Genomic DNA, 24,864 nt, shown 5'->3' on the forward strand with positions numbered 1-24,864 from the left:
TAGCCTTGGTAACTGTCTCAAAGAAGTCCACCAAGTTTAGGAGGCATGACATGCCCTTAACAAAGCCAAACTGGGAATGGTCCAGTGTTTGGAGGTTCCCAATGTCTCTGTTAATGAGTTCCATGATGATGCGCTCCATAGCCTTGCAGACCAAGCTAGTCAGGCCTATAGGGCGATAGTCTGTTGTGGCTCCACCTTTGTGGAGCAGAATAACCGTTGCTGTGCGCCACTCTGTGGGTATATAGCCTGTGGAGAGGCTGAGTTTGAACAGTGTGTTTAGGTGAGGGGTTAGTTCATCTTTGAGCTCATGTAGGATGCAGCCTGGGACACTGTCTGATCCCACTGATGCTTTGTTGTTGGCTTTGGAGTGGGCTGTTTTAACCTGAGTGTCTGTGATTTCAGGGACTCTACATTCTTCTGGTATGGTTATGGGCCCTTTTGGGGGTGTGAGGGGGGGGGTGAAGTTTGCGCTGAACCTGTCTGCCAGGATGTTGGCGATATAAGTCAGTTCAGTGTATTTTGTGCCATTCTGCACTAACTCCGAGCAGATCTGAGTATTGCCACTTAAATTCTTGACATAGCTAAAGAATGCCTTGTGGTTATCTTTGGAGTCCTTGGCAATTTTTCTTTCAAAGCTCTCCTTGGATGATTTTATGAGGGATCATAGTTTCTTGCTGATACTGATCAGGGATGTCTTCCCTTCTTGGGATTTTACTCTTATCTGTACTAGTTTTGTATAGCTTGTTTATGGCAGGAGTCCACCAGACTGGTTTCCTTTTCTTGGAGGAGTGAGTGTTGGTTTTACTTGGGATGGCATGATCCATGCATTCTTGTCGCTGCCTGTAGAATGCATTAGTAAAGGATTTTGCAGCTTGGACAGTGTTATCCTTCAACATGGGGGCTTTGAAACTTTCCACCTCGGTCTTAAGTAACGTGAAGTTTGCTTTTGAAAAGTTTTTCATGGTGGCTTTCTTGTCCGGGGGTGAGGGCAGAATATGGATATCCAAAGTGATTTGTTTATGGTCAGATCTAATCAGTGAGGGGTTGACCTCAGCTGTGGAACACCGGTCGCCCATGTTGGTGATGACCAGGTCCAATATGTTGTCACCTCTGGTGGGAGTGTTTACCAGTTGAACCAGGGCATTTGAGTTTATAAATTCTAGGAAAAGTTGGGCAAGGTAGTTAGTACTTGAGTAGTTCTCCCAGTTAATGTTTGGGTAATTGAAATCACCCAATATTAGGGTGTTTGGTAGGACATTTATGTTTCCCAGTGTTTCCAGATACACGGAATGGGGGTCCTGGGACATGGTGGGTGATCTGTAGCAAGCTACAATTTGAATTGCAGTTTTTCCCATTGTTAGTTGCACGTGAATGATCTCTGAAGCATTGTGCTGTGCCACTAACCTGGAGGTGTGGGTATCCTTGATGAATATGGATACGCCCCCACCTTTTGTATTTCAGTTTGGGTTCTGTGACTGAAATGTATGGTATGAATTGTAGCCTGGTAGTGCTGGGGTGCTCTCTGGAGCCTTAAACCAGGTTTCTGTTACTGCATATATATCGATTTTCTCCATACTGAGAATATAAATATAAATATAAATGCCTCTTATAATGATGTCTCTATTAGGGTTTATTTGAAGGCAGGAGATCAGTATTTCAGAGTTTGATAGGTCAGGGGGGTTGTTGTCAAGCCATTCAGGTATGACATTCTGACTGGATAATATTGCAATGCCACCTCCGCATTTATGGGTCCTATCTTGTCTGTGGATATTATAACTATGGGTAAGGATTTTATTAGCCAAGTTCCTGTTAGAATTGATATAGCTGGAAAATATTGGTCAAGGGTTGCATGAAATTCATGAATTTTGTTAAGTAAGCATCTCAGGTTCATGTTTAATATTAGCAGATCAGAGTTATTATAACAGATACTTTTAATGTTAGGAGACAGTGGTGTGTTAAGAGGGATAGGTGTGTGCTTTTGGGACTGAGGGCCTGGACTGGGGTGTATGTTGCCGAATAATTTAACCTGAGCTGTACTGACAGGGAATAGGTGTGAGGACTGGATAAGTAAGCTAGTATATTTTTGAAGTGGTCTTGAATTAGTTTTTGAGTGTTCATATTTAAATGTGAAAAGCTTGGTAATGGAGTTATTAAATATTTTAGGTGATATGATAATATTATTTAAATAAGAATAGTGAAGGGGGTTGTTTGGGGTGGTGGGAAATGGATAACCATGATATGTTGATTTTGATATGATGTAGAGAGGTAGGTTGTAGTAAGTAAAGTAATTAATGATGTGAGTTGGAGTAACATAGCCTTAATATTTAATCTACTGTTTTGCAGGTAGTACTGAGGTGATGTTTTAGAAAGGTGTGTGTTAGAGGAGGGGTTGGACTAATTCTTGGATTAGTATGCTTGATTAAGTATGTGGTTAAGTAACAAGTGTTGGTTTGAAATGCTTTGATTGGTTGTGATATGAAATGAGTGTGTCACTGACTAAGTGTAAATTAAGGGACAGTGGCAGAGTGAGCCCGAGTGGAGTGAGGGCAAATGGAGCAAGTTGAGATAGCCAGAGGCATGCACAAAGCCAGAAATTATCAGTAAATTATCAGCAAATTATCAGTAAATTATCAATAAGGTTCCCTTTTTATTGTATTTTACACTATTTCAGTATACTTCATGCGCTACATCCCAAAGAAGGTGCTGTATTCTGTCATTGGTCTTATCTGCGGTGGATATGAAAGGGAACATCTTTAGATCTAGATAATAGTCCATAGGCAATGTTTCATTTTTATAATTTAACTTAAATGCATTTTCGGTATAGCATTGTATTTATGGATGTAAGTTCCTGAAGGATGGTGTCTGTTTTTTTTGGTGGGGGGGGGGATTTGACAATGACTCCCAATATGCATACACATGCCATACAGTTTTTTGTAGGTCAGAGAAGGACATACAGAACAAAGCAGTATATCAGTAGATGACTGGATGATATATAAAAATTCATTCCTACCCGAATTGGAAATCCCAAATATTGCATTATGTGCTTTTGTCCTGAAAGAAAACAGCCCTTTCCATCAAATATTGCAAGCTCAGAGAAGTTGTGTTTCATTATGTTGAAGTTGGCTCTACAAAGTGGTTCAGGTGTGATGATATAGTCTCATTATAGGAGATATTGGAATTTGCCCATATCATGGATAATAATGTTTAGTGTAGTTATCATTTCTTTTTTATAACTTTCACCGGGATGCATGGGTGCTTTACATTTTGTTCAAAAAATATTCTTTTTTCATTACTAGGGTACATTTCTTTTATTTTGTAGTCTTGTGTTTTTGAGAAGCTGTCCTTCAGCTTTTATCTTTAATTCACCAGTATATTCACACACACATACATGTGTGTATATATATATATATATATATATATATATATATATATATATGTGTATGTATATATATATATATATATATATATATATATATATATATATATGGGGGTCTATTTTGCCCATTGAAATTCCACTTTATCGAATGTTAGATAACCAAGTCCACTTTAGCAAAAGTGCATGTACATGAAAATGCACTTTTGTGAATAACACTACACCAAATCACAACAGAAAACACACAAAAAATACGATAAACACATTTATGCAGGGGTGCAACCCCCCCTCCCCCACCCTTGTGGGGGGCTGCATCCCCCACTACTTATATATAATAACTCCAAGATCGCACTACAGTGGGGAAAAGGAATATTCTTTTATTCTCACTGTACCACAATCTATAACAACTTTTCAGTGTACTGTTATTTCTGAAAGTGCGTTTTTATGTAAATACACTTTTGGTAATGTAGACTCGGTTATCTGAAATTTGATAAAGCGTAATTTCAATTGGTCGAAGTAGACCTATATATGTGTGTATATATATGGATTCCTATTACAAGAACGAAAGTTCACTACTTCAAACTTGTAATAGGAAGCCTCACTTCTGCGAAAGTTCACTTTAACGAAAGTAAACTTTTGCGTAAGTGCACTTCACCGAAAACACCGCAGAACAGTGGAGGACATAAAAAACAAGCTATGTCCTCCACTATGGTGCGATAGTCGTGGACCTTAGGGTTAGGGCACAGGTTAGGGTAAGGGGGATAGTTAGTAAAGCTATCTCCTTACCCTAATCCATGCCCTAACCCTAAAGTTCGTGACTATCGCATTATAGTGGAGGACATTGCTATGTCCTTCACTGTGCTGCAGTCATCACGGACCTTAGGGTTAGGGCACAGGTCATGGTAAGGGGATAGCCCTACAGGCTATCCCCTTTGTATGACCCATGCCCTAACCCTGAGGTCCGTGAGTACTGCACGGAAGTTCAGTGCAACACCTGTTCGTTGTACTGAACTTCGCACAAGTGCACTTTCTCTGCATTAAGCATTCCATGCACTATTTCGAATTAGTGAAAATTCGATCTAGTGTATGGAACCCATATATAAATATATATATATATATATATATATATATATATATATATATATATATGTATAAAATATATACTATATATGCATTTGAACCTACATATATGCACACACACACACACACACACACACACACACACACACACACACACACACACACACACACACACACACACACACACACACACACACACACACACACACACACACACACACACAGACACACACACACACATGCATGCACATACATATTAAGACTGTTATATGCAGATATAAGTCCTAAATGAGCCAGCACTTAATTTTAGATGAGTCATGATGGGAAATATTCCAAAATTACGGCACAATAATAAATGCAATATAAACTAAGGAGTAATGCATTAATGCAGTTAAGAATATATAGATAGACAGCTATATATATCTACAGTGGATATAAAAAGTGTAGACAACCCTGGTAAAATGCCAGGCTTCTGTGATATAAAAATTGAGACCACAATAAATCATTTCAAAACTTTTCCCAGCTTTAATGTGACCTGTATAGTTTAATTGAAAACAAACAAATCTGTTAGGGTAAAAATATAAAAAATAAAAATAAAAAAACGTTCAATAAGCTGGTGTGTGCACACTCTTAAACTCTTAAACAGATACTTTGTTGAAGCACATTTTGATTTAATTACAGCATTCAGTCTTCTTGGGTAGGAGTCTATCAGCATGGCACATCTCCTGCAGCTCTTTCAGTGTTGCTGTAGGTCTCTTGGCAGCCTCCCTCACCAGTTTTTGTCTTGTCTTTTCATCAATTTTGGAGGGATGTCCAGTTATTTGCAATGTCACTGTTGTCTCATATTTTCTCCACTTCTTGATGAAAGTCTTCACTGTGTTCCATGGTATATCCAATGCTGTGGAACATTTTGTCTACCCTTTTCCTGTCTGATACCTTTCACCAATGAGATCCATTTGATGCTTTGTAAGCTCTCTGCAAACCATGGCTTTTACTGCAGCAGGCAACTGAGTAAATATCAAAATCATACTAAGACAGCTGAACTTTATTTGGGGTTAATTAGAGTCTCTTTAATTGTTGGCAGGTGTGTACCCAAGAAGACTGAATGCTGTAATGAAATCAAAAGATGCTTCAACAAAATATTAGTTTAAGGATATGCACATTTATTCAACCAGCTTATTATACGTTTTTTATTTTTTATATTTTTCCCCTAACAGATTTGTTTTTCAATTGAATTGTACAGGTTATAGGTCACATTAAAGGTGGGAAAAGTTTTGAAATTAGTTATTGTGGTCTCATTTTTTTATATCACAAAAACCTGGCATTTTAACAGGGGTATGTACACTTTTTATATCCACTGTATATCTATATATCTATATCTATATATCTATTTATATGTATAAATATGTGTAGATAGATAAAGCTATAGATACACACACACACACACACACACACACACACACACACACACACACACACACACACACACACACACACACACACACACACACACACACACACACACACACACACACAAAATTCAATCATTATGAAAATTACATCAGTTTATGTTGTTTTCTTTGCAGAGGAGAAAGATATGTCATACTGGAAGAAGAGTTTAGAAAGCTTCAACCTGGGCATTAAATAAACATATTTGTAAATGATTAAGAAATGGTTATGTGGATGAGACTCTATAATGAATAAGAGAAAAAGGTGAATATTGTGTCATAGCAGAGTAAGTAAAAGAGTAGCTATATTAAGTAAGGCAGAAGTAGACTAAACAAAGGAATATCTAATAATGTTGGGTTGCCAGGCCATAGAGCTAAGGCACACTGACTGAGCACACCAGCTGCAATTAATTGTCTCTATATTAGAATATGTGGCAATCCTTATTTGAACTAATACACTTTACTTTGTTCAGCCACAGTGTATATATAACATATAAGAAATGGAAAGCTGATTCTGATAAAAATAAGATGTTCCATCTAAAGTTTCTCTGTTAATCATAAGTATTTACATGTGTATAAGTTGTTTTCTAAATTTAATATATACGTGCAGATCAAAAGATGACATAGAAGCTTCTTTGTTAAACACTACTGCAATTATTCCATTTTTCTTTTCAATATTTTTGGACATCAACTTTATACTGAGTAGGAGATTTGTCTGTAGACCCATTGACGTGGATTTATTATGATTTATTTTGAATGCCACCATTACAACTAGTAATTAGAAAACTGGTATGTCTTTCATTGATCACATATGTTGCATTTAATATGTATACTTTTGATATTTTACAACTGCCTTTATTATTAACAATTTGTTAGCTGGTTTGTAGATACTGGAGTTCTCAGTAAATCCAGTTAGAAATTATATTGCTGTCATTAATTTTCTGCTGTCTGTTCCTCCTTTGATGGGAAGATTCTTCTTTATGCATTTCTGTAATTATACGACATTAGCAGATAATATGTATTTTATTTATTGACCTCCAACTTAATGAGTTAAGCTGCTGCAATGGCTCACAAATGATGTAGAGGGAAAAGTTGAACACGTGTATACTCTGATTTATATTTTCTTGACTACATTGAAATACCTTGTGGAAGAGTGCAGTGCTGCTTCATAGGCATATAGATTGCAGAGGAACTTCTTCAAGGCTGAACAGCTTTCATTTGCATTTCGCATTATGAGCTTATACAAGTGAAATGAATTGCCTGCTACCTTCTCAATGAATCCATTTGTACTAACCAAGGAACATGGAACTGCATGTATATTTCTGCTAGAAAAATGAAACTTTAAAGACTTTGATTGGTTATTTGTAATATAGCATTAATCTTTAAAAATGGAATTCTTGATTTATATTTGATAGTAATAATTATAATATGAGTGGCAAAGATTCCCAAATTCAGTTCCTAATCATAGTTAGGTAAGGAAAATGAAACATTAAGGCCAAATTCATTAAAACTGACTCCTCTAGTATGTCTCTTGTGCCTTGTGGTTTGCAGGTATTCTTTCAGGAAATGTAGCAAAACAAATTACTTACCACGTGCTGCAATATGTCTGTTATGGTCTGTGGGTTGCAAATTTCTTCAGAAACTATAGCAAAAGTGATTGCATTATTTAATGGGACTGAAGGACTGATGTGAGCTTTTCTTTTGTCATGTAATCAAAAGGATAGTTTTTTTCTTGTAAAATGTGCTTCAATTCTGAATATGATTTGCAACTAACCTACTAAGATAATGTGCCTTATTCTAAACAAGAATTGATAAAAAAATTGATAAAAAAAAAACAAGCTGATGTAAAAAGATGAAACACAGATTTTAAACTGTATTATCTGAAAACTCAAAGTGAAGAAAAGATGTTTGCTTAACAGACAACAAGAAGTGAGTTGAGAACATATTCAACAGTGAGGATGCCATATATCTTCTTCAGTGGTCCTAGATAAATGTGGGAGACATTATTACACCCGCCGCAAGGTATGATTTACTTGCTGAGGTTGTTTATAAGGACCAATGCCATCCTTAACTTTCTGATGCTCCAAGTCTTTAGAATTTTACTACAATTCCTCTGTTTAACAGCTGCATTATCAGCAGTGTTGTGCACAATGGAGTTGATGAATTAATTATGTTACACTAACAACAGCCTTTTAGGCAGGTATGCTAATGAAGCGAGTTTAGAATCACTGCCCATGAATCATTGTCAGTAGCATGTTTTCACTAGCTTTACATGCCACTATGACCACAATGCATATGATCACTATACTTGAGAATGCAGTATGTGTACGCTCATTGCACTACAGTGCAGTGCTATGGCCTGTCTTAGCACCACACTGCAAAGTTATGGCTATGTCATTAATCCAATTAATTGTTTAGTGGTTTAACAGGATCAAAAGGTCATCAAAGAAAGGTTATTGGTTACTGTAGTCAACATTTCAATATTTTGGATATGTCTGTTTTGGAGATGTTATACTTTTAGTTCTGGCTTGCAGGACTCAGAAGAGTGAAAATGTAAGTTTTCATTTTATTTTTCATCGTACCCCTCTTGTCTATGTTTATGTGAGCTCAGAATTGGTAAATATTGATGCTGGTAGTTGTGGGGACTTACTCCTATATTGGGTGAGAGCTGAATGGCTTGCACCTCAGCAAAACAGATGTTTAAGAATGCCATATGATTTTTGAATGTTGCTCCTTTGGAGTGTGACTTTTTGCAGTTTTAGATGTTTTGGCAGATACTGTTTGTTGTGAGTTCTGTCCTGTGACTGGGTAATCATGCCATTGTTTGTTGATAATGTGTTACAGTCACAATTTTACCTTTCCATTTTCTGATGTAACCCTGTCATTACCATTGTACTTTGACATCAGCTGTTTAATTCATTTGAAAAATCCCTACATGACCTTTATGAATTTATGAAAAAAAATCACAATAGTGACGTCCCAAAATGTCACTATGTCTGTTCTAGGTTGTAAAAATAAATCTTTGCCTGAACATTTGTTTTTATTTCATCTTAGCCCTCAACAGCCAGTCAAGATAAGTCCCCTGACAGGTGTATATAATGCTAAAATGCTGTCATAAACTGATCAAGTTTGAAATAATTCGTCTTTTTGCTTTACTCTGCATTGTGATATCCCCTCTGTGTAGCTATCAGATTACAATGAATATCAGTGAACAAGTAATAAATGTGCTGACATCTACAAATAAAGCAACCTGCTACCCTTGACAAACAGTTTAAATTAATTCACTGCAATGTTGCTATACTGGCCACAAATTTTTTTTTATATCAAATGATTTGTTTGCAACTATTACAGCTGCTTTGTTTTTACTTTGCAAGCAAAGGCTGTTTTTAACACTAATTCATACTTATAAAAACATTTTTAGGCACTCTCTTTTAGTAATCTTTCAGAGTTTTAGTCTGGTAGTTAGTAGAGTTAATGAACTGCTTCCAGTGCTCCAAGATTTGATTCCTTCTGGCTCAATTTTCCTACTTCGTCACCTTGAGCAGGTCACCTAACCAGACAGTGCTTAGTTTGGGGCAATTGGGAAAATGGGTTAGTCTCTCACTGGTCTCATAGGCTAGATTTTTAGTAACTTCCTTTGAAGTTTATCTGTAGTGCAAAGAAAATATTGTAGTTAAATGACTGACCCCAGGATTCACTAATCTGTGTAAGACTAGATTAGTCTTACATGGAAGAGCCAGTCTAAGAGTAAGATGGCAGCGCGCCATGCATATTAATGAGGGTGCGCTGCCTCAACTCTAAAGCTAACATGGAGCGTGGACGAGTGCAGGGGGTGTGTCGGACTGCCAAGCAGTCCAAAAATGCACACCCCTGCAATTTTGAAACTTGGGAAATGTCTAGTTACATGAGCGAGTCCACTCACATGTGTACATTCTAACACTACACTCCCCCATATAATAAACCCTGCACAAATATAAAAAGTAAAATAAATGTTTTTTTTTTTCATTTCCGATATAGCTGCCTGTATTTGCACGTGTTTGCGCGGGTTTTCCCATTGCTTAGCTACAGTTAACAGTTTAGACACCGAAGAGGATAATAAGAAAAATATATGCAAATTAAGCAAAATAGCAATAGCGTAGTGGTTAGAGCCTTCACACAAAGAGGAGGCATTCCCAGTTCGAGTCCCACCACTGCACGTTCCATTTTCTGTTGGAAATCTGTATACAAAAATATTTCCTGACATTTATTATTTAAAGTTTTGTAAAAAGCATTGAAATGTTATATGTAGTAGTGAACGAATTATATATATATATATATATATATATATATATATATATATATATATATATATATATATAGGAAGGTGAAATGGTTATGCATATTGATGCATGAGTAACTTATTTTAAGCAATGTAAAACACTGCTAAGCATATTTTACCAGTAGTGAGCATATTTATATTTAATTGCTCATAGCTGAACACTGTGTTAACTAGCACAATGTCTTTGTGTGGATCTGCACATCGTGCCAACTAGCGCAACCAGAACATGTTTGTGCATAGCTGTGCACCGCGATAACTAGCACAACGTTGGGCAACGTCGAGCAACGTCGGGCAATGTCAGGCAACATCAAGCAACGCTGAGCAAAGTCGGGCAAAGTTGAGCAAAGTCGGCTAAACTTGGCCATACCTCCTTTACTGTACCTTAACCATTCAGGTCTGGCCAGTAGAAAAATAAAAAGTAGTGACAGGGCTTGAACTCGGGATACTGTGCACTATAGTCACAGTACATAACCACTAAGCCATGACAGCATTTCATAGCCATGTACTTTCAACAGACACATATTTATCAAAGGAATATTAAACATTGCTAACATCAGCTAAGCAGGTGTGCCTACAGCTGAGTTTTTTCAAAACTGGCCAATTACAAATAAGTGTGGGAAATGAGGCATATTTAAGCTCCACAGGTGGGAATACTTGCCATAACTGGTTGTAGCTCCCTTCTGCAGTCAGCATGGCCGGTGTTAGAGAAGGCACTCAATTTCGAGCACAACGCTGGGGCATTGAGGAGACCAAAGTAATGGTTTGGGTCCTTGTCCACAATCATGAGGAAAGACTCCTGCAGGGCCAGTACCAGGGCACCCAATACAAAATGGAGGCCTGGAACTGTCTAGCTCGTGATCTCACCAGTGCCACTGGCATTCCTCAGACTGGTGAGCAGGTCAGGCACCATTACTCTGACCTGAAGCGACGTAAGGAGGATCAACTGGACCAGTGGATCCAGGAGGCCCATGGGATGGCAAATGCCCCAGTACTGAGTAAGTAGCCATTGTATTAAGTAGTTAAGAATTGCTATGCTTGTCTATACTATGGATAGGTATGTCTCAATATCACTGCATTTACTTCACAGCTGCAGGTGTCTGGGCTGTGAATCAGCAAGCCCATGAATATAGGCTGCAAAGGCTGCGTCATCAGGCAGGTTAGTAATTATTCTGCATGTACCGTTATATAAAATAAATGAGAGAGCCTTCAAAAAGTGTTTTAACCCAATAAATAGGGTGTAATAATCCTTTAATAAAAGTATAATTCCTGGAGTGCATCTGTGTCATTTTCTTTGATATGTTCTTGTATTGTTGCATTTTACAAATAGTACTGTTGTATTAAGCAGTGTTAACCCACACTTGGGTAGGCCCATATAACGTGGATGAAGGGAGTGCCAGTAGCTTTTATGCATATTTACAGCCCTCAACTGTTGGTTCATGCCCAGGATGTACAGGTTAATCTGGCACATGAGTTGCTTGGTATTTTGTTCCCCAGAAATGTCAGTGTGCTGCCAGAAATGTCGGGAGCTGTTAACATATAACTGATATTTTTACCTGAACATATCTAGATAATTATATGAAAGTAGAGCTGTCAGTGTACCATCTTAGCAGTAGTGTGTGTAAGCAACTCTCAAAATATGTAGTAGTAACATCTGCATCTTGGACAGTTTGTATGTAAGATACAGCTCATGTATATAATGATCTAGCAAAATCCAGTTGCACAATATAAGGACATTGGGTAGTGTAATAATACATGTAAGTGACATATAACTGCAGTTAATAGGAATGTAGTGAAAACTAGAAGGATATATAAGTTGTTAATTGAGCTATCCTTTTCCACCCTACTGTATGTGCATAAAAAATGCAATTCCACACCTCAATGGGTATGTCTAATCTCAAAACATTTGTTGGGACATATGTCCTATTGGTTTATAAATATTTGCATTTATTTCTATGCATGTGTCCTGTTAAAATACCACAATATTGGTGGCCTGTTGCCATCAATTCAACCTGCATGCTGTTGTAATGTCCACTATTGTTCTATATATGCATGTGTTATGCTTGCTTTTCAACTGTTGAACATCTGGTGTGTTGGGTTAATGGGAATACTTCTGCATGCTGTTATAACTAATTGGTAATGCTGTTGACTGTTGCTAACCCATATCTTTATTAAACCCTCCAAAGCATAGTTCGTATGGGAAGGCCAGTCCCAGCGGACCCACCTGTCCCACTTCAGCTGGCCATGGCACCTGGCACCAGCAGGTCCGGTGCCCAGCCTGGGACCTCCTCCTCCATTGGCCCTGTGCCACCTTCAGGTGGAAGCACTGCAGGGGATGAGGCTCAGCCCCCCCATGCAAGTGTGGGTGGAGGAGGGCCACCTATCACCCTTCGAACTGTCTGGGCTGTGGTGCGTAGAGAGATTGAACGTTCTGTTGCAAAACCTCTACGCCAGCTTGAGGCATGAGTGGCGCAACTCCCGGGTCAGCCTGCCCCTCCTACACAGCCCCCAGCACAGCCACCCTCTGGGCTGTGAAGGTGCAGTGGTGACTGCCCATGGGTGGGGACCTCAGTCCCACTGTTTCCATCTGTGGGCTCATGGGCTTGCAATTTCCAAACATCCCTCCCCGTCAAAGGTGTTCACACACCACATGTGTCATATTCCGCCCCTGAATGCATCTTGTTTGTCTTGTCTGTTTACCTCCCCAACATACCTCCCCAAATATACCTACTTCCCCTACCCCATATTCCAATTTCACCTGAAAAAAAAAAGGGCAATCTGTTCCCAAAAAAAAAAATTACGCCCCATACATAGCTGCCCATTTTGCACACATGTCCACTGGACACATAAAATGTAATTGAATTGGCATTACAACATACTTTGTTGTCCTCACCCCTCTCTCAGGGGTTGAAGGTTTCATATCTACCTCCAAATTTATTCCATATGCACAGCTGTTGCTGATAAATAAATGGGCAGCTATGGACCTTCCCTACATCCGTCCTGCACATCCTGAGCTACTTTCCATACTGTCTTTCCCTCTTTGTGCCCCTTTTTCACCACTTTCCTATCCCCCATTTTTCTTTTCTTTCAAAGAAATGAGCACGGGGTTAGCGGGAGTAAGCACCATTAAGCAGTATTTAGCAGGTTTGTGCGAGTGTGCGCTTGTTTGCGCTTAACTAAGCATTGCACAAACCCACTTACAACTGTTTAAAAGTGCCTTAGTCACTCTGTATGTGAGGGCCCTTGTCCTGCTCAGCAGCAAAATAAAACACCTCTGTCAGTTTTGAACCCTGGACCTTGTACACACTACACTGCATGAAGTACCACTAAGCCACAGTAGACATACAGCAATTTGGTGCTGAAATAAATATATCATGCATCAGAATGAGTGAATGTAAAGGAAAAATAGGAATGCCATACCACACAACTTGTTCTGTGGATCTTTACCAACAGTTGTTGTGGGATTACATTACATGACTGTGATAAGAGAAGCAGCCATTCTAGCAGGAAATAATGTTACACCATCACTTTACAACTCCACACAGTATCACAGCAGGACAAACACTGGCATATTTGTTTAGGGCAGAGGCCATACCTCCCAACTGTCCCTAATTTTCAGGGATGTCCTTGATTTTGACACAAATTCTAGCTCTGTCCCTCTGAATCCCTCCTAAAACTACTGACTTTGGCCAGAAAGGTGGTAAATGATAACAATAATTAAGAGTTAGACACTTCTTTTACTTCAGAAAAGGTTTATTAATTCATATGCTCTGATTCTCTCAATGTTTCAACTTAATGGCACTAACATTTTAAAAGTGTCCCTGGCTTTTTCTCTACTTTTCCCTGAGTCTGTTCAAATATGTACCTGAGTGTTTGCGAAGTCTGTCAGGGGCAGAAACACAGAGGCATATCAGCCTTTCTGCTGCTACACACTGTGCAAATAGCTTTGGAAGAAGTTCCGAAAGCATACCCTCATGGAGGAATACAACACTGAAATACAAATGGATGTAGCCATGTACTGGTAGCAACCGACTGCAACAATGCCATTGCTCTATTGCTGAAAATACCTGAGTGGTGCACAGACAAAAAATAACAGGTTATTCTCTGGCTACCATGTGGATAGGTCCACAGTTGGGAGTTACGCAGACAGATTACTTGCCTTGATAAACTAACATGTACACAGCAACCCTGTAAGTCCACCAAGATAAAATTCACATAATAATACTTATGCTCTCTGTACTTCTGCACTCCTACCCAAATGTAGAATATACCTGTGTGTGCAGGGTCTACCAAGGATGTAGGTAAGCATACTCACAGTACTGAAATGTGTTCAGTTTTCTGAGCAGCTTGTGCTAATGTCAACACTAAAAAAACACAAACTGTTTAGAACTGAGTAAATGAATATTCACAGTACAGAAGTTCATAACCAATTCTTGTGCAAAGGAATACATCTCAACAACTACCTTTGTATGGCAGTTAATTGAAAAAGTTGAAAAGAAAGTACATCTTTCCATCTATCTTGGGGTAGCATTTTGAAGGGTGAGTACATTTCTACACTGACAAGTGAGTACTGGAAGCAGCAACATTAGGTCTGAGTACAAAATGTAAATCTCTGGCTACACCCCTGGCTTCTGATATAAGAACTATACCAACCTTCTGTCTTAAACAATGATATCCACAGCAAACAAGGATGATCTCCATCTTGGAAAGCTAAAAGGGCCACTCCTACCTGAGTTAGCAATTTATAGTACTGGGTTGCTATGGCAGTGATTACTGCAATTACTACACAGCAGGCTGCATGCAATTTGCAAGTGGTGGTCACTAATTGGTGCAGAGGCCATCACATGCTCATGTGCAAATACCTACAAAAGCAGGCTGCAATCTCAGCCAACAAACTCAATCACTCTATTGCAGAGACTGACAGAGAGAGAGAGAGAGAGGGAGAGGGAAAAGGAAAAAGAAAAATGAAAAATAAATATTACCAAATCATACAAAGGAAAGGTATGTGACACATATGTATTTAGTGGCATGTAGTAGATGTTATTGAATAATGGTCTACATAATGTGAACCATTCATATGTGGCAGCAGTACTTATTTATGCATAGATGTTCTGCTTAACTACTGCTATGGACAATACAGTGTGTACCTGTGGGCAGTGGGACATACCTGTGAAATGTGTAGCTCAGCATTAAATGTCAAAGGTCTGATCTATGTTATCTGTGTTCTGTACAGTAGTGTGGCGAATGGCTGTTGGGGGGATTAGCGCTGACAATATACAAACATGGGTGTGACAGAACAACACATGCATGATAGTCATATTAAAGTGTAGCTTAGCATTGGCAACTGCTGTAGCAGCCTAGTATGCTTATCTAGCATTTGTAGCCATATATACCCACCCCAATGTTAGTGTGTGTACATACGTGACACCTGTTTGTGTTGCAGCAAGGCTCAACAGTTCAGCTGTGAGGTCCAGAGACTTGCAACAGTGTGGAGAAATATATATGTGTCATATATATTCACATCTGTATATGTGCATAGAGCAGGGGATATATTGCAACTGTTTGTGAAGGGTGGAGATATATATGCTGGTGAAGGTTAGTATGCACACATTTGTATGTAGGTTTTAGTGTGTGACAAACAAGACAGCATACAGTGCTGGTATATGACATGTGGTGGTTAAACACTGTGGGTGGTTTGTTCAGTTGGCAATGTTGAAGCCAGTGAGGCCTGCTAAAGCTACCTGGGCTGTGAACACCTTCAGTGCATTTATCCCAAGACTGTGCAATTTTATTACATTACTGTACACCTCACATCCTTTGTATAATTGATATTCTCACTATGAAAGGTGAAATGTGTATGTGCCTACATATATATGGATATGTACACCAATGGGTGGGTATATGTGTGTATATATATATATATATATATATATATATATATATATATATATAGTTATATATACTCATACACACCTACATCTACTTGTTGCAATACATTCTCTGTACTGTTAACTGACTATGATGGTCAATGTGTTTGTGAATACGCCAAAGATATGTATCTGTGGGATAGCTTAGTGGGAAACTATTTATGTCATGGTATTATGGGTCCTTGCTTTGATCCTAGCAAAAATTGTGTATTCTGTTGCCAGGCAGAAAAAGTGCTATTGCATACATTGTGATTAAGTCCCTTGGTTTTAACTAGGGTGTGTCATTGGAGGCTAAAGCACTACATCTATGATTATTGATTGGTACTGATGTTGAATCCAAATCCTGTGTGTACTGTAGTACTACTTGCAGCTCTGGGCCTGTACAGCAAAGTATGGTGTATGTCCACATTGCTTGCATCCACTGTTTTGTGTGGTCCCTGTATTCATCACAGATTAGATTTCTCAAGATTAAGGTTGTGTAAGTACTGACACACAGTACTGTATAGTACACACTGAAAGCTTATCTGGGATGCCATACTTTTGTGTCCTGTAATTATGTCTGATGTGTGTGTGGGTATGTCTGTAACATGTCCTTTGACATATGTGTGGTAAAACATATAACTGCGTATTTAGCAACATTCATAGTGTACTACAGCAGTATGCAACCTATATTCCCAATTGTGCACATATTTTGGACATGGGTTTGCCATTAACAAGTTGTGTGGTATAATAGTAATATGTTTACTGGATCTTACACTCATTGTGATGGATGATATATTTCTTTACACATCAGCTTGATGTATATCTGCTGTGGCTAGGTGGTGCATCGTGTTGCATACAGTGTGCCAGGTACTCTTGTATAGTCTTATATAGTGATTTTATTTTGTTGCTGTGCAGAACATGGTTCATTAGATTGAGAGTGAGCCAAGCACTTCCAAGCAGTTGTGGGGTGAGCAGTAATAAGTGGCAGTTAAAGTGTTTCACTCTTGGTTAGCTAATATGTTGCTATATATGGCAGTTCAGTGATATCTGTACTGTATAATGTTAAATGTGCCATACGACTTGCTCAGACATATTTTCATATTTATGTCTTCCAGGGATCATGGCACATCACAGGAACCCCACTTGCAGTAGTGCTGAAGATGACATTATTACTACCAGTATGATTCAGCACTACAGTCTCATGTTCTCACGAACCAGCCAGGACCAGCAGGAGTGTACTGCAATGTGGCAAGATGTTGTCCACAGGGTAAATGAAGTAGGCATGCATAACCGGACATATGATCAGATACGCCACCACTGCAGTGATCTTCTCAGACATGTCCGTCAGCATGCTGCTGATGTGCGGAGACAACAGCTTGCAACAGGAGGTGGTGTTAATATCCACCCCCACACACCAGAGTGGAGGAGTTGCTCCTGAGCCTGGTGGCACCTGTCCAACAACATCAGCAGCAGACATACACCATGATGGAGGTTGGAGCCACCGAGCAAGCACACATGGAGCATGCAGGTAACATGGCATATCTGTAGACTACTGTTATATGTATTGGTAGATCATGCATATGTGAGATGTGCAGTGTGTCGTTAAAAGATGTGGAGCCTGTTGTTGTGCAATACTGATCATTTGGAACATAAAATGTAGCCCTGTGAATGTAAACTGTTGTTGTACTGTAAGATTGCAAACACACAGTAACAATGCCACAGTTGTGGCCACTGACAAACTGTCTCATCTCTATGTAGGTCCCTCTGGGGTGACATCAAGGCAGCGAACAGATGCTGGTGAGTGTGTTCTACATTTATTATTGTAAATAAAAAGTGCATGTCATAGTTAAGGTGTAGGCCATGTACACATGTAACACACCTACCCATAATGCATGCTGTGCATGTTTGGTGTAAGACCATGAACATCTCACTAATGTGATTAGCTGCCCCAAACACATGCAATACCCAGGGCCATCTCAAACAAATGTGGCTAGACTGTAGTGACCATTGGATAGGCACAGTTGATACTCAACATGCACATAACATACACATCTATGTCATACACAGAGCATTTTAACATGCTACACATAAAGGATTCCCAAACCCTCTGTAAAGACACACTCCAGTATCCAAAATCTCATCCACACATTACACATAATATACCTGAGGGGTAGAGGCCTATCATGAGGCATTTAAACACTCTGCAACGCACTGCACATTCATGTCAGGGAATGTTCCTTATTGGCTTCCTTACAAACTCATGTAACAACTGTTTGTGAAATGGTGAATGTAGCCAAGGTAGAACAGTTCCGGTACAGCATGAGTAGTGCTGGTTTGGGAAACATTTGTAGCCTTGAGTGACCACATGATGCTTCATGATGATGGCCTATGGTACTATACCCCATCCAGTTATTGTAACCACAGTACTACATAGCTTTCATTGCTATACACCTTGTTATACACCTTAATGTTGCATGTGTGCACACATATGCACCTCTAAACAATATGCATGCCAATCACCATTTACACAACTGACACATATATGTCTAGTGATGCTATTGAGTTTTGAATACCTGCACAGCAATGTTGTATCCATGTATGCATTGTGTTCAGGGGGAGGTCCATTACCTAATAACAAAACACATGCATCAAAGCCATGTATACTGTTAGTAACAAGGACTGTCTACACTTGCACTGCATGCTGTTGAGCAACACATGTCCTGCATGCTGACATGTGTGTTATGACTGTTTGCTTGTGATATTGTACCTCACCATCACCTGCTATTGTGTATGTTCTGGGATTGCTGGTGTTGTATGTGTCTGCTTTAGGGAGGAGTGTATTTTTGTGTGTGTGCATGTGTGCATGTGCGCATGTTCACATGTGTGCATGTGCGCATGTGCGCATGTGTGCATGTGTGCATGTGGTCTGACATCATGTTCAGGTCTTAAAGTGTGATTCCTGTTTTCCTCTTACAGGTGCCGAGGTGGGGCTGGTCCAGTACAGCAGGGAACCTGATGTCACTGGGACAGACAGTGTTCATGAGGATAGGTGTGTTGAGGCACAGGCAGGTTTGTCAAGGTCTGTTGTTGGGCCACCAATTGACAGTACACAAGTCTCCACCCCATCCATGCACACAGTCATACTGCCTGTACATCCATCATCACCATTGCCCTTAGCTGAGGGACAGTGTACGGTTGGCACTGGCCAGGACAGTGTGGTATCTATGGCACATGTATCAGGACACAGCAGCCATAGCCAGATGTCTGGGATGATACCACATAGGCAGATGCCCATGGGTTTTCATCAGAGCACTGCTGGTCATCATGCCCCTGGTAGACGTGCCACACCTCTTTCTACCACACACATGTTCCAGGCTGTCATAGAGGCACAGACACAAATGGAGCGGTACACCAGACAGGCACTAAGGGAAAAGAGGGCTCATAACACCTCTGTAAATGACAGTATCCATGACCTAGCAGGTGCCATACGTAATTACACTGAGGTCATTGATAGACGTTGGGGTGAGACATTGGATGTCCTCCACAATGTCATGTCCATGTGTCAGGACAGTGCAGGATGGTTGAGATGTCAACGGGGACGTATGCCAGCAACATCAGCAGCTGGAGGTCGCCATGGACGTCCAGCAAGTCACAACTGCTCCCGTAGTGCCAGTACCATCCCCAGCAATGTTGGGGTGGTCTGTCCATAGACCATCCTAGAAGACCACATGCACGTGGCTCTGGCCAGTCCCAGCACGGACTTGGATGCAGTAGACATATGTCAACCTCTTTGGATAGTACCCAGTTTGGATTAGTACCTGATACTGTCTGTAGCACCCCTGCCAGGCACAGGTTCCGTATCCATGGCCAAAGATGGTGATCTGTAAAGCCTGCCAGATACAGTCTGTAGCTGTCTCACAAATCCCTGTATATGGCAGCCACATGGTGGAACTGTGTGCATGCAGACACACACACATAAACCAGAAACCTAGGACAAACACATACCCGCATACATTACATCAACATTGACTCATAACAGTACTCATGGCCCTCAAACACACACACTTAAACACACATGTCGATTGTATGGCTCAGTGTAGGCCTCTGGCAAACCAACAACACACCCTGTGCATATGATGAAACCTGTGCCACCTCCTGTCATCTGTAACATTGATGCAGGGACAGGCTAACATGGTGCTGATGCACAGAGTGACTTTAATAAAGTATAGCAATGGTTGAATGTGTAGCATGTTGTCAGCAGTAAAGTGTAATGATATCCTTGAAGGTGTAGCTGAGCAGGCATGATGCATTAAAGCTGTAATTAGCAATGTTGTATTGTTTCCACCAGTGTTTATTTCAATTGTGTTTTGTTTGCCCATGTGCCACTTGACTGATGTGTGTAGTTGTGTCAGCATGTGTTATACAGTGGAGAATAAGTGTGGGGTGTGTGCAGCACAGGTCTGCAGGTGCACATTTGTGAACATGGTGGAGGTGCACTGTCTGCATGTACGTGCATATTGGACACATGGGCAGGGTGAAATGCCCTGTACTGGCCAGTGTTAACACTCCATACTTTCTATTGGTGGCCAGTATGCATTGTACTACACACATTTTAGAACTTGCATACACATGTGTGTGTATGACACGGGTTGATACTGTGCTGTGGGTGATACTGTTGTTGCTATCTGTCATTGGTTTGCATTACTAAGGTTAACACTGTCCCAGCTGCATAATCCTTTATTAATGCATACTGTTCACCTACAGGGTTGCATGGACCGTGCTATCACAAACACAAGAAATTCTCACTTATACAGTAAAAGTGCATTAGTCTCATGGACCCCTGCCATAAACTAAATATATAATAAAAGGTGTGAAGTTGTACCAAAAGAGTTACATACCAAGAAGGGATAACCTCTCTGGTCAGTATCATTGGGAAAATACAATCCCTCAATAAACATACAAGGCAAGCTTTAAAATACAAAATGGCAAGGATTCCAAAGACAACACTAAAGCTTTCTTCAGTGTTGTTCATAATCTACAGGAGAAATCTCAGATTGGGTCACAGTTAATGTAAATGGTCACAAAGTACACTTATCTGACTGACATTACCAATTCCTTGTCAGACAGCTTGATGGTGGATTTCACCACCCTGTCATTACACAAGGGCCACATTTCCAGACCTGAAGAATGTAAAACCTGATGATTCACAGACACTCTAGTTAAAACATCTCTTTAACAAAGTACACACCACAGTGGCAATGGTACTGGACAGTGTCCCTGGCTGTCATACACAAGCTGACATATGAAGTCACCACTCACCTAAACGCTCTGTCCAGATGCAGCCTCTATACAAGTTTCATAGTTGTGGAATTACACACGGTAATGGTGTTCACAGTCCACAAGGGTTGAGCTACAACGTCTTCTTCTTTTTCTCCTTTTGGATGCTCCCATTAGGGGTTGCCACAGTACATCATTTCTTCCTGGCCTCTGCATCTTGCGCTATCACACCATCCACCTGCATGTCCTCACTCACCACAGCCATAAACCTCATCTTAGGCATTCCTCTTTTCCTGTTACCTGGCGGCTTCATCCTTAGCATCTATTTCACAATATACTCTGCATCCCTCCTCAGCACATGTACAAACCAACTTAATCCTGCCTATCTGGCATGGTCTACTAACCTTAAAACCTGGCCTGACCCTCTAATATACTTATTCTTAAACCTGTCCACCCTCATCATACCCAGTGCAAATGTTAACATAAATTGATTAAGGGTAGAACTACAACAGGTCCTGGAAACTCTCACCCTATAAGCCAGACCATTGTTATCTGGAAGTCTATGGAGCACAGCATTATGGAACTCATAAACAGAGACATTATGAACCTTCAAACACTGCACCATACCCATTTAGGTTCTCTAAAGGCCAGATCATGGCTCCTACACCTAGTAGACTTCAAGCCAGTCAACAAGGCTATAGGTGAGGGAGGGTAGGTCAACACAGCCAAGCTATAGCTCACCAGTAATTCATACCCATCCCACATGCTGGTATTATACATAACCTCAACAGACTGACCATAAACGATTGTTAGATGATGGCTTAACAACTGACGCACAGATGTAGGATACACGGTAACATTTGCAGCCTCCATGTACTATTCTATGTCAGTAACATGTGGTATTCACCTGCACTCAGTCCTGGGACCACTCCTGTTTGGCATATAGCTTTCTAAGGTACAAGCAAACACAGTAGGGATATGTCTGCCCACGTTTGATGACAATGCATACTGTGGGATATACTTTATTCTCCAGATGACACACACATCCTCCAAAAGGGTATCATACAGACAGATACCTGGTGTCAAACTCATGCTGTAAAGCTATAAGCCTAAGAAAGTATAGTTATCCACTTTTAGAAAACAAAGTATCCCCAGAGTACCATATAGGTAGTAGCCCCCAAAATGTGGAACAGGTACTAATGTATACATAGAGCCATGTGTTAAGTCATCTCTCTTTTGATGATCACATTACCAAAGGGTTTTGGAAATCCCTCTGTGGTGCACATACGCAATAAAGGGTTTGCATGCAGATCCACAGAGGTTGTTGCACACCTATAATGATTAGTCATCTTTGCCAGACTTTGCTTGCTTTGGAACAGGTTTCAAATATACCTCAAGCATAAAACCTCACTCACACTCTTCAATAGAAACCGTGATGAGTGGATGTGAAATGGAAGACGTAGCCAAGGGATCACTGCAGTGGCTAAGCTTGTCACAAGCAGACAGAAGTGACCTGAGGTCTGGAAAGCGCCAGCATGCTCTGCAAAGATAACACATGCATTCATGGAGAAAGAAGAGTACCCACCTATGAAATACTTGAGGTCACATGTATGTATATGGATTTGCCCCACAGCTAGCTTACATGTGTAATGCACATACAGTTGTCATTGTGATATGTCATACACTAGAAAAATCAAAATCTACTCCATACTGGCGAATGGTGTCACACACCTGGAGCACAGTCACACACACAGTCAGCAAATGCGACTTTCGAACTCGTTCCTAAGAGCACTATGACAATGCAGTAGTATGCATTTACACAACGTGCTATACACATTATTGGGGTTTCATTTTTCCACAGGTGTATTTGTAGGTTGGTGACATCATCAGACGTGACAAAGATGAGTATACCACTTTTAAGGGGTGTGAGTAGTCTCCAAAAAGGTTGCGCTTTTCCAGGGAGACATACACAAAGTAGGCAAGTGCAGGATTCAAACCCCTAGTTAACTTCAATATGATATTACAGCAGTATGCATTTACATAACATGCTAGACACATTACCAGAATTTCATCTTTCCACAGGTATATTTGTAGGTTGGTGACATCATCAGACTTGACAAAGATGAGTATACCACTTTTAAGGGGTGTGAGTAGTCTCCAAAAAAGGTGCGCCTTTCCAGGTAGACACACACACACAGTAGGCTTCAGGATTCAAATCCCTACTTAACTACATTATGATACTATAGCAGTACACATTTACATGACACACTATTCACATTACTGGGATTTCACCTTTCCACAGGTATATTTGTAGGTTGGTGACATCATCAGACTTGACAAAGTTGAGTATACCACTTTTAAGGGGTGTGAGTAGTCTCCAAAAAGGCTGCTCCTCCCCAGGGAAAAACACACACACTCAAACACAGTTGGCAAGTGCAGGATCCAAACCCCTACTACACTACATTTTGATACTACAGCAGTACACATTTACACAAGGCGCTATATACATTCTTGGGATTTCACTTTTCCACAGGTATATTTGTAGGTTGGTGACATCATCAGACTTGACAAAGATGAGTATACCACTTTTAAGGTGTGTGAGTAGTCTCCAAAATGGTTGCTCTCCCCAGGGAGACACACACACAGTTGGCAAGTACAGGATTTAGACCCCTATTTAATTACATTATGATACAGCAGCAGTGCACATTTACACGACACACTATACACATTTTTGGCATTTTCCCTTTCCACAGGTATATTTGTAGGTTGGTGACATCATCAGACTTGACAAAGATGATTATACCACATTTAAGGGGTGTGAGTAGTGCGGAAAAGGTTGCTCCTCCCCAGGAGGGCACACACACACCCACTTGACAAGTGCAGGATTTAAACCACTACCTAATTACATTATGATACTACAGCAGTGCGCATTTACACACCGCACTATACACATAATTGGGATTTTATCTTTCCACAGGTATATTTGTAGGTTGGTGACATCATCAGACTTGACAAAGATGAGTATACCACTTTTAAGGGATGTGAGTAGTCTCCAAAAAGGCTGCTTCTTCCCAGGGAGACACACACTCACACAGTTGACAAGTACAGGATTCAACCCCCTACCTAAGGTACATAAAGATACTATAGCAGTATGCATTTACATGACACGCCATACACATTATTAGAAAAGCACCTTTCCACAGGTATATTTGTAGGTCGGTGACATCATCAGACTTGACAAAGATGAGTATACCACTTTTAAGGGGTGTGAGTAGTCTCCAAAAAGGCTGCTACTCCTCAGGGAGACACACCCACTCACACAGTTGGCAAGTGCAGGATTCAGACCCCTACTTAACTATATTATGACACTAAAGCAGTACGCATTTACATGACGCGCTGTACACATTATTTGACTTTATCTTTCCACAGGTATATTTGTAGGTTGGTAATATCATCAGACTT

This window comes from Protopterus annectens, chromosome 7.part0 (assembly GCF_019279795.1).
Source record: "Protopterus annectens isolate FY-2018-M chromosome 7.part0, PAN1.0, whole genome shotgun sequence".
Classification (NCBI taxonomy): domain Eukaryota; kingdom Metazoa; phylum Chordata; order Ceratodontiformes; family Protopteridae; genus Protopterus; species Protopterus annectens.